Below are 9,407 nucleotides of genomic sequence, written 5' to 3'. Positions count from 1 at the left end.
CTCTTTTTGGTCAAAAATATTTTTCTTTACACTAATGCTTAGATATGGAATTAATAGTTGATTTGCCAAGTTGATGTTGATATAATTTTTATCGTTGCTTGGGTTGATAGCGACATTAACTTCTTTTCCTTGGATACTTCCTTTTAATGTAATTACTCCGTGATCTGTAACTGAAAGACCATTATAGGAAAACCTTTCTTCTTTTGTCATTTTAGAATTGAGCTCCATCAATTTTTTTTCAATGATTGATCCCATTTGTTTTTTTCGAAATGACTTAAGGTATTACGTAATCTAAATATATAAAATTTCTTTTAATTTGATGGATTGTGAACACTTAGCTATCAATTGGAATATTCTCCAAATTCACTTTTTTTTTGTTTTATAAGAATATATATCTTCTATTTAATCCACTAAAGAATAAAATTTAATACTACCATTTTCTTATATTCACTTATATATATTTGAATGTTTCTCTTTATACTTATATAAATAGATATGCTTTCATGTAACCTTCTTAATTATATATATATACTTACTTTATATTCTCTATCTTTTTTTTCTTTTCTCTTTTTGACTTGAACTTTTCTTTAAAATAGCCCTTTATGATATAATTATTTATTTATTTATTTTTAACTTTATATTTTCTCATTTTTTTCCATTTTTTTTTTCTTTTTTGACTTGAACTTTTCTTTAAAATTCCCCTTTATAATATAAAACTTCTCTTTATATATCTTTTATTTATAATATTTTCTTTTTCTTTTTGAAAAGTTACAACCCTAGTGAAACACTGTTATTCATCTCTTTGGGGTATCATATAAATTATATGTCCACTTATGTTCCTTTGACTTGGTTAATTTTCTCCACGTAAAAGTAAAACTTACCATTCACATATAGAGTTTTTCTATTCATTTTATTTTTCTTTTATCTTGAAAATACCATGGGTTGCTAAAATCACGAGCTTGTAAACCACTTAATGAAGAATCAAGATAATATTATATACTCTTCCTTCTCTTACGTATAGTTTTAAAAATATTTGGAAAGATTCCCTCTTAAGTTTATTATGCACTTTGTATCAATAATGTAGAACCTTTTCATATATATATGAATGTTCTCCAAATTTTAAGATAGAATATATATATATATATATATATATATATATATAGTTTAATGGCCAAAGGCCTCTGACGAATTAGCGATAGAGAAACTCCCAAAAGTGTAGTGAAACACTTCAATCTCGATGGCAACAATGTTGATGAAACTTGGATGGCCAAGGTCCAGGATCAAAGAGCGTGACTCTGTGCAGCGGTGGAGCGGCCAAAGGATCGAACTGCTCCGATACCAATGTAACAACCACTGGTCGTGTATGCAGCAGAAATATTTAAAATAATTCATAGACAAAGACATCCATCGTAGGATAATTTTTTTATTTTTATTTTTTATTTTTTATTTTCTATATAATACTACCTAAGCACCCACAGGGGATTTGAATCGGTGACCTATCGCAAGGAGTGCCTTAACGATACACCCATTCACCGTCAATCCAAAGCCTCGTGGGCATAGGATAACAATTTTAATTGTATATTGTACAAAAGAATTAATGTAGGATGATACAAATGAGAATGAGGGTCCTATATATATAGCCAGGTAAGTACCCTTTCACTAACGATTATGTCCTTAGGGACATACCTTTTCATTAATTGCTAACTAATTAATCATTAATATTATTTGTTGTCCTTTACATTATTTGTGTTTATTTTTATATAAATTTAGTTTGTTACAACATCTCCCACTCTAACAATATTGCAAAAATGATTATTCCCCAAATGCACTCTACCATAATCACCAAGATTATATGCAACAAAACTATATTTGCATGGGGTTACATGGTGAGATGCCCCAAAGTCAAGGATCCAATAAAATCTATTGCTAGATGTATATAAACATGCATCTTCTACTGAAACAGTAAACAACACATCACCAGCTGTGACTACAACAATAGTCTCACCTTCATTTGTGTTGGATGACTTGTGATTTGCACTAGACGGTCTCTAATCCTTTTGTCCTTTCTTCCATACTCCATTCTTTCTTCATGTGCCCGGGTTTGCCACAATGAAAGCAAATGAGCTTGCTCCTCCTTGATTTCGATCAACCTCTCGATCGCCCTTGTCGGCCTTAATCAATTCTCCTGCCACGATTAGCTAGAGCTAGAGCTTCTCCTCGGTTTTTTGCAATTGAATTGAATTGAAACTCATCATTCATTAAACTGTTGCTGATATTATCAAACTTCAAGGCTCCTGCAGGTGCTGAAGTGCTCATAACCACAATTAAATTCTCCCAGCTACCTGGCATAAAATACATTAACAAAATAACTCTAATTTCATCATCTAGTATTATTTTAAGAGAGACAAGCTAGCTAGTAATAATATTGAATTCATTCAAGTGCTTATCAACTGAATCACCCTCCTTCATATTGAGATTATAAATCTTTTTTCATCAAGAACACTTTGTTTGATGTTGTGTTCTTCTCATATAGGTCATGAAGCTTCTTCCATAATCCTTCTGTCGTCTTTTCTCCGGACACATTGAAATACACATTTTTTGCTAGATATTGGGGGATTGTGGAAATCACATTTCTATCTAGATTTTTCCATTCCTCATCTGTCATTGATGAGGGTTTCTTTGTTACACCATCAATCGACAAATACTGATATTTTAAAATTAGTATATCCTCCATCTGTGATTTCCACAAGGAAAAATTAGCCCGACTCATCTTCTCCATATCAGTGACTGTTATCTCCATTCTCAATAAAGTTCACACCCACAAAAATCAAGGTGCCACTTTCAAAGTAAAATTTTAATATTACAACTTTACCAACTTTTAAGTTGAAAAGCCAAAAATTAATCTCCTTTAAAAATTTATCTAAGAAATAATGACTTTTCACATATAACACCTTCCTTTTTTTTAATTAATTAAAAAGGACCAAACTTAACATAATTATAACATATATAAATATATATATGTTTCACCATAATAACAAAAAGAGGGCTTACGGCTTGGCCTTTTTGAAAATGCACTCCACCACTTATGTTCACAAATTACATATTCAAACCAAAAAAATACTCATGACAAATCTACGCCAATCTTTCGAAGTTATATGGTAGCAACAAGTCTGCCAAGACCACCACCAAATATGACTGCCTTTCAACGCACCCTTCCTGTAGAAATCCCACGGGAATTTAACCAGTGTACCTCCAATTTTCCAGCGTAGGTTGTGGGAAATCTCCATATGCTTCATCAAACTCCTTCATGAATCTTATTCTCTGCTAACTGCAAAAGCATACTCTAGCATTTTCTTGGCAATCAAACTATATCTATTGGTTTATAGGACCACAAATTTCTTCAATGGCAACGAAGAAGCGGAGTCTGGGGAACGATTAACCATAGAGAACAACCAAAGAGCTTTTTTATTATTGGCTTTGATATTAGTTGTTGATATCAATGAAGCACAACATAGAATAAAATCATCACAGACACAACAAGAGATAATAGGAATAGGCATAATTCATTAAAGAGAGAAAAACTACCATCGAGAACAAAATCACAATCACAGGCTTATATTACACATAGGCCTTGACCATGCCTGGTTTTCTCAGGCAGATGCAAATACAAATTTATAGACGAAGGAGGATCTAGAATTTTCTGCATGTGATTCAGATGACTACACAGTGAAATCTAGAAATTCAATGGGCAGTGTGGTAGGTTTGGTTGAAGGCGACTATCGATTGTGGCTTTCGGCATAGGCGACGTCGGTGTTGACTTCTTTTGACTTCACATTTAACATTCTTTAGATGACATGCTCTGCCTTGGCCACCAAAAATTTCAGAATGAATAAGTTTGTTTTGTTGTTTTTTCTGAGGGAAGATGAGCCTCATATATATAGTGGGTGAAGGGCTTCCTAGAAGGGTCAAAGGGCCAAAAAGGTCATGGAGTCAACCTTACAAGTTTTTGAATTTAAATTTTCAAATTCAAAAATATGGAGCCAATTTTTTTAAACACCTTTTCAGGCCAACTTAAAATACTTTTCTTGGTTGAAGGAGAGCCTATTTGGGTAACTTAAGGCCCAAAACAATTATCAAAACTAATTCTAATATTGATGCTATCTTAAATCATTCAACAAACCCAAAGATGACCAATCATTAAGCTGTTATCAATACCATAGTTTTGGGACCTTAACCACATAATTGGGGCTTCATATTTGAATGAGAATATCTCGTCAAGTGTGAGCTGTTATGGGGTGAACCACATATTGTTGGAATCAAAATGATGAAAAGAATACAATTATGATAGTCTTACATGCAACTTCACTGATTTTCTTAGCCAAAATATTCGTCAAATGCAGGGTATACTACAGGGGCTAGCATCTTCTAGGACTTCTTGTCCATTGGAGTGTCCAACTGATGCAATCTATGACATATATTAAGAGCATTCAAAGACAAACATTGAAATCAATGAAAACACCATTCAACAAAGAATTCAACATTTTTGGCTTGAAAGATAATAATAATCATTTTGGTTTGATATAATTGCATATATCGGATTCTAAAATTGCACAATCCAATTGGTGTAGGACTAATTGAGGGTTTTGAATATATTTTTGCATTAAAAACAATAATTTTATCAAAATCCAAAATTATTCTTTTGGCAAAAATTACACAACCATATTTTGATGATGGAAAATTAGAAAAAGTCATAATATTAAAATGTTTAGTCACATTCATAAAAAAATACTCTGATAATAAATAAGAGAATTAAAAAGTGCATTAGTTATTAATTCTATCAATGAAAATCATGCATTTATAATTAAAACCCTTACATAATCAACAAAAACAAATTGATAGTGGGGGTAACATCCCTAAGCCTAAAGATTAAAAAAAATCTTAGATTATATGTGATAAAATTTAAAGTTGAAATGATTAAAAGATAGGCACCTTTGAAGATATATATATATATATATATATATATATATATTGCGTTAACCTTAACTAAAATGCCTTTGCATATGTATGCCATGTGATGTTCTTTGTGTTTTTCAAGTTTAAGAGGTTTTAATTATTTTTATGTGTCTATATGTATCTATGTATGTATGTATGTAAATTGGGTTTATCTCGGGTGGTTGGGCAAAATGGTTGTTATCTCCCCCATTCAGGTTCAATTCCTTGTCAATGACATGGTGACGAGAAATATTGTTGTAATGGCTTCATGCCTAAGAATATTGTTGTATTGATCCTCACTCTTGCCTTTCAGTGGAGAGAGAGGATGATTTCCCTTATCTATATATATATATATATATATATATATATATATATATATATATATATATATTTTTTTTTTTTTTTTTTTTTCCTCCTTGAATAAATATTGTTGTATTGACTGATTTGGCCCTTGAGTTGAGAGAGGATGAATTTTATTTTTTGGAAGAAATATATATATATATATACCTTGAAGAAATATCTTTATATTCCATGAGGAATATGCATGTTTTTTGTCTTCAAGGGACTCTTAGGACAAACAAGGTGGCTATATTTTGTGTGTGTGTGTGTGTGTTCTTGAAGAAATATATTTATATTCCATATGAGGAATATGCATGTTTTGATTTTCGTGGTATTCAAGACAAACAAGTCTTGAAGCCACTACAAGGATATGCTCATTATGAGTTCAACATGTGACATGAAGGAATTGAACCTAGGTGGGGAATAACATCTCCCAACCACCTGAGCTACATCCAATTGACATATCCATGTGGCGAAACAAAAATAAAAATATGAATATTGGTAATTTTGTAGTATGTATAACAACAATACAAAGCTTACATGTTTATGAAAACAAATAAAATATTTTTCTTCCAATTTATGGTATTGTTCTATGCCTTGATTAATCCAATTATTTGGTTCAACCATTCACTTGAATTTCAATCTAAGTTTATTAGATCAATTATTATTAACTCGCTCCCTTGCCCTCCTCCCCTATGCCATTATTTAGGTTTAAGATGAGTTTGGATTTCTCATTACCCTGGTTTGATTTTGAGCCATGGATGGAGGCATAAGCAATTATGATACATGTTGAGTGATGTGTGGGATATGGACATCTATCATTATTTATATGCTTTATATATATGTTATGTCATGAATATATAGATATCTATTATTTTTGGATTGGTGAAAGTCCGTTGTTGATGTTGTGTGTGGCATGTTATATTAGTGGACCTAATAGTTCTTGTTGAATCCATTATGCAACTAATGGAATGTTGTGTATCTAAATTCACAGTTAAGTCCCTGTTGTGGTTAATCGGGTTCTATTACTAATGGTAAGCATGTTGATAATTTTATTTCCTTGCTATGGCCATGTTAATGTTTGGAATGTTGGTGTGGGAATAAGGGATTCATCCCTATTGTAATAATGGTGTTGAGAATTTCTCATCATCGAGAATCGATTCATAATCCATTAGAGTACTTAAGGCTTCTAAGCCTGGTTTTCGTTGATTAACAGGCTTGCGCATGGGATGATTGAGTCCTGCTAGACTTCTAATAACGTTGGATCCTTCAGAGGATGAAAACTGTTAGTCAGGAGACAAATACATTTATGTCCCGGGGAATAGAGATGTCCCTCCATGAGACGAGAATTTTTATGTTATTGACAAAGTCGTGAATAGATAGGAGGCATGGAGTTAACAGGTGCACGGGATAGGAAATTACTCATCACATGTCATGGATATTCACGTCACACTGTGCCATGGTTGTGAAGAGGCTTCGGGGAAAGTGGGCGCTGCCATTAGAGGGTGCGAGACAGGAAAATGCTTATCACCTACTGCCAATACTTTCCACCGTGCTGTAGAGGAAGGATGGTGGCTTCACCTCCATGTGGGTGTGTTGGCGTTATTAATGGAGGGAGGGAAAAAATGTCCTTCCCTTCATTAAATGGGAAAACTTCGATTTGCACGAAGGTGAAGGACCCAATGGGACCCATGACTTACGCTGAGGTGGTAGATGCCATGTGGCACATGAATGACATGTACCTATAATGTAGCAAGGTTTTTGATGACACGTTGAAGGTAGATATGGCCATTTTTTGGATGACACATGACATCGTGAGGGATTATTATGTGGCAATTCCGCATTGAAGTTAGCGTGATGCCATCAAGACGTTGTAGAGATAGGTGACATGGAGGCCTATGCTAATGTGTCTTGAGTGATACATGGTAGTGGTTTGTGGTGCCACTTGGCATAAGGATGCTACGTGGTGTTGAAATAGTAGCTCACAAGGTTGGGAGCCACATCAATATAGAACTCAAACTACAGAGGAGACATAAGCTGCAGGATAGGGATCGTCCCTATCATTTAACAAGAAAATGTGCGACGCACTGCCGAGGCTCGAATGGGGTACCATTATGAAGAAATGGTGCAGTGTGTGGTGGAAATATGGTGTATGACATGGCGGGTGCCATGGTGGAACCCATGTGAGGTGGCAGTGCCACTTGGGTACCGCATGGAAGATCCTTGCTGATGTGGGCAAGGGCTACGGGGCCCAAAATTCAAATGGGATTAATTCTCAATCCAAAGGTTGGATTGAGGAAAAAATTATATTGCTGAGAAGTTCTTAACGAGATAAAAATGATGGTGTTATCCAAAGTGACTTCTGCACACTTTGGGTGAGAAGGGATTTTGTAACCTCATCTTCATAATATGACCACTGAGTTTGGGTTAATTGAAAGTAACACCTACCATTCAGCCGATATTAATCCAAGGGGGTGGGAGGGAGTGTTACAACTTCTATATTGGTCTCTACTCTATGTTGCAAAGCACACATGCATGCACACACACACACATGTAACACAAGTGTCCAATCGAATTTGGATATGAAAAAGTCTCCTCTTGGTGGAATGAACATGAACAAAACTAATAGTTTAATTATGGTTACAATGGAGGAAAAATCCAATTGCATATTCTAGACTTGTGATTAGTATGAAAACTGCACACAACTGTACAAGCCTACATGTTGATTTGGTGTGAGTTCTTCAATTCAAGCTCTTGTTCAGCTTGGAATCACATTTTCTAACTGCTTTTGAGATGCTAGTACCTGGTCGAGCATTGGGAAATATCATATGCGTGATGTATTAATGCCTTCAATGATTTATTGTTGCCTATGGTTGTCCACTTGAATATGTGTCACACAAGTTGGCCCATTGGCCCGTGATGCTTGGGGCCATCATGCATATACGACATGGTCCATCTATTTTCACTAAATCGATCCCGTGGCTTCAAAATATTCAAAGTTCCCATCCAGGTATTGTTACAAAGTAATAGTAAGGTCCTCAGCCTTTGATGTAACAACAAGGTCCTCGATTCTTGATCAAAACTACCATTGTTGTACCTAGATGTCGATATTCAACCTAGTAGCTTTATGATTCCAAAAATCATCCACCTGTAGCTTAGGAAAACATTTTGAAACTATAGTCAGTCCACCACTTTATTATGCACACACCAAAATTAAACACAAACATATATATACCGAGTTACATGACACATAGAATTTGATACTTCTTCAACATTCCTTAATTATAGACTAAAATAAAGAGCATATGCAATTGTCTAGAGTTTGGGAAAAAGAGGTAAATTTGGGAAAAAAGAGATAGTTTAATAGACAAAAAAGAATGCCAATATAGTAGCTCATCATCTCCCCCTGACTGACTTGGTTACATGTCCTCATGTAACTCATTTTGTTTTAGGGATTCCTGCATGTAAATCACTCCTATTGTAGGTGGGGTTTCCAATTCTCCAAGATGATAGTATCCAAGTGTCGTATCTATTTGTGTTCAATTTGACCTTTCTTCTAGTTTATCCCATTGGATGGGAACTTTATAAAACCTTGTAGGACTCCAAAGCAAGGGGTCATGAAAATGAAGTCCCACACAATATGGACCATGCTTAAGTAAGGAATAGGTATAAAACATTTCCCTATTGAGGGAAAGATTGAAGTGGGAATATCCCATAGGATGCATATCCTGCAGAAATGGTGGCAACCCCTCTCAAATGTCATGTGCATCTAGGAGAGCCTATACTGAATATGTTCTGGCTAGTTCATGGTATTTTGTAACAACATAACGTTATTGTTCCAAATGGTAACTGGATCATTTGGACCCTCTCTCAACCTTAGTATATCATTAACAACCATCCTTGTGAGTGGATACTCTACCCAGACCATAAGCCTAGCCTCAATTTCTATATGGGCATAGAAGTATCATGCCTTCTTCCAATTTAACAGATTAGTTACGTAAGACATGAAGGCTCTAGGTTGTAGATCCCCAATGAAAGGAGTACGTTTCGATCAAGAATTTTCTTATAAAACAAAA

The 9,407-nt window shown here is 34.5% G+C and overlaps 1 pseudogene; it reads left to right on the top strand.

The window, feature by feature from the left end:
• Window positions 1-6,765: 6,765 nt before the first annotated feature.
• Window positions 6,766-9,407, top strand: part of LOC149192555 (U4/U6 small nuclear ribonucleoprotein Prp31 homolog pseudogene) — a 29,928-nt pseudogene continuing 27,286 nt past the window's right edge.

This window comes from Pinus tabuliformis, chromosome 2_2 (assembly GCF_031772625.1).
Source record: "Pinus tabuliformis cultivar Carrire ecotype Pingquan chromosome 2_2, CPIR1, whole genome shotgun sequence".
Classification (NCBI taxonomy): Eukaryota; Viridiplantae; Streptophyta; class Pinopsida; order Pinales; family Pinaceae; genus Pinus; species Pinus tabuliformis.
The sequence above is the reverse complement of the archived record's forward strand: the minus strand, read 5'-3'. Positions and strand labels throughout refer to the sequence as shown.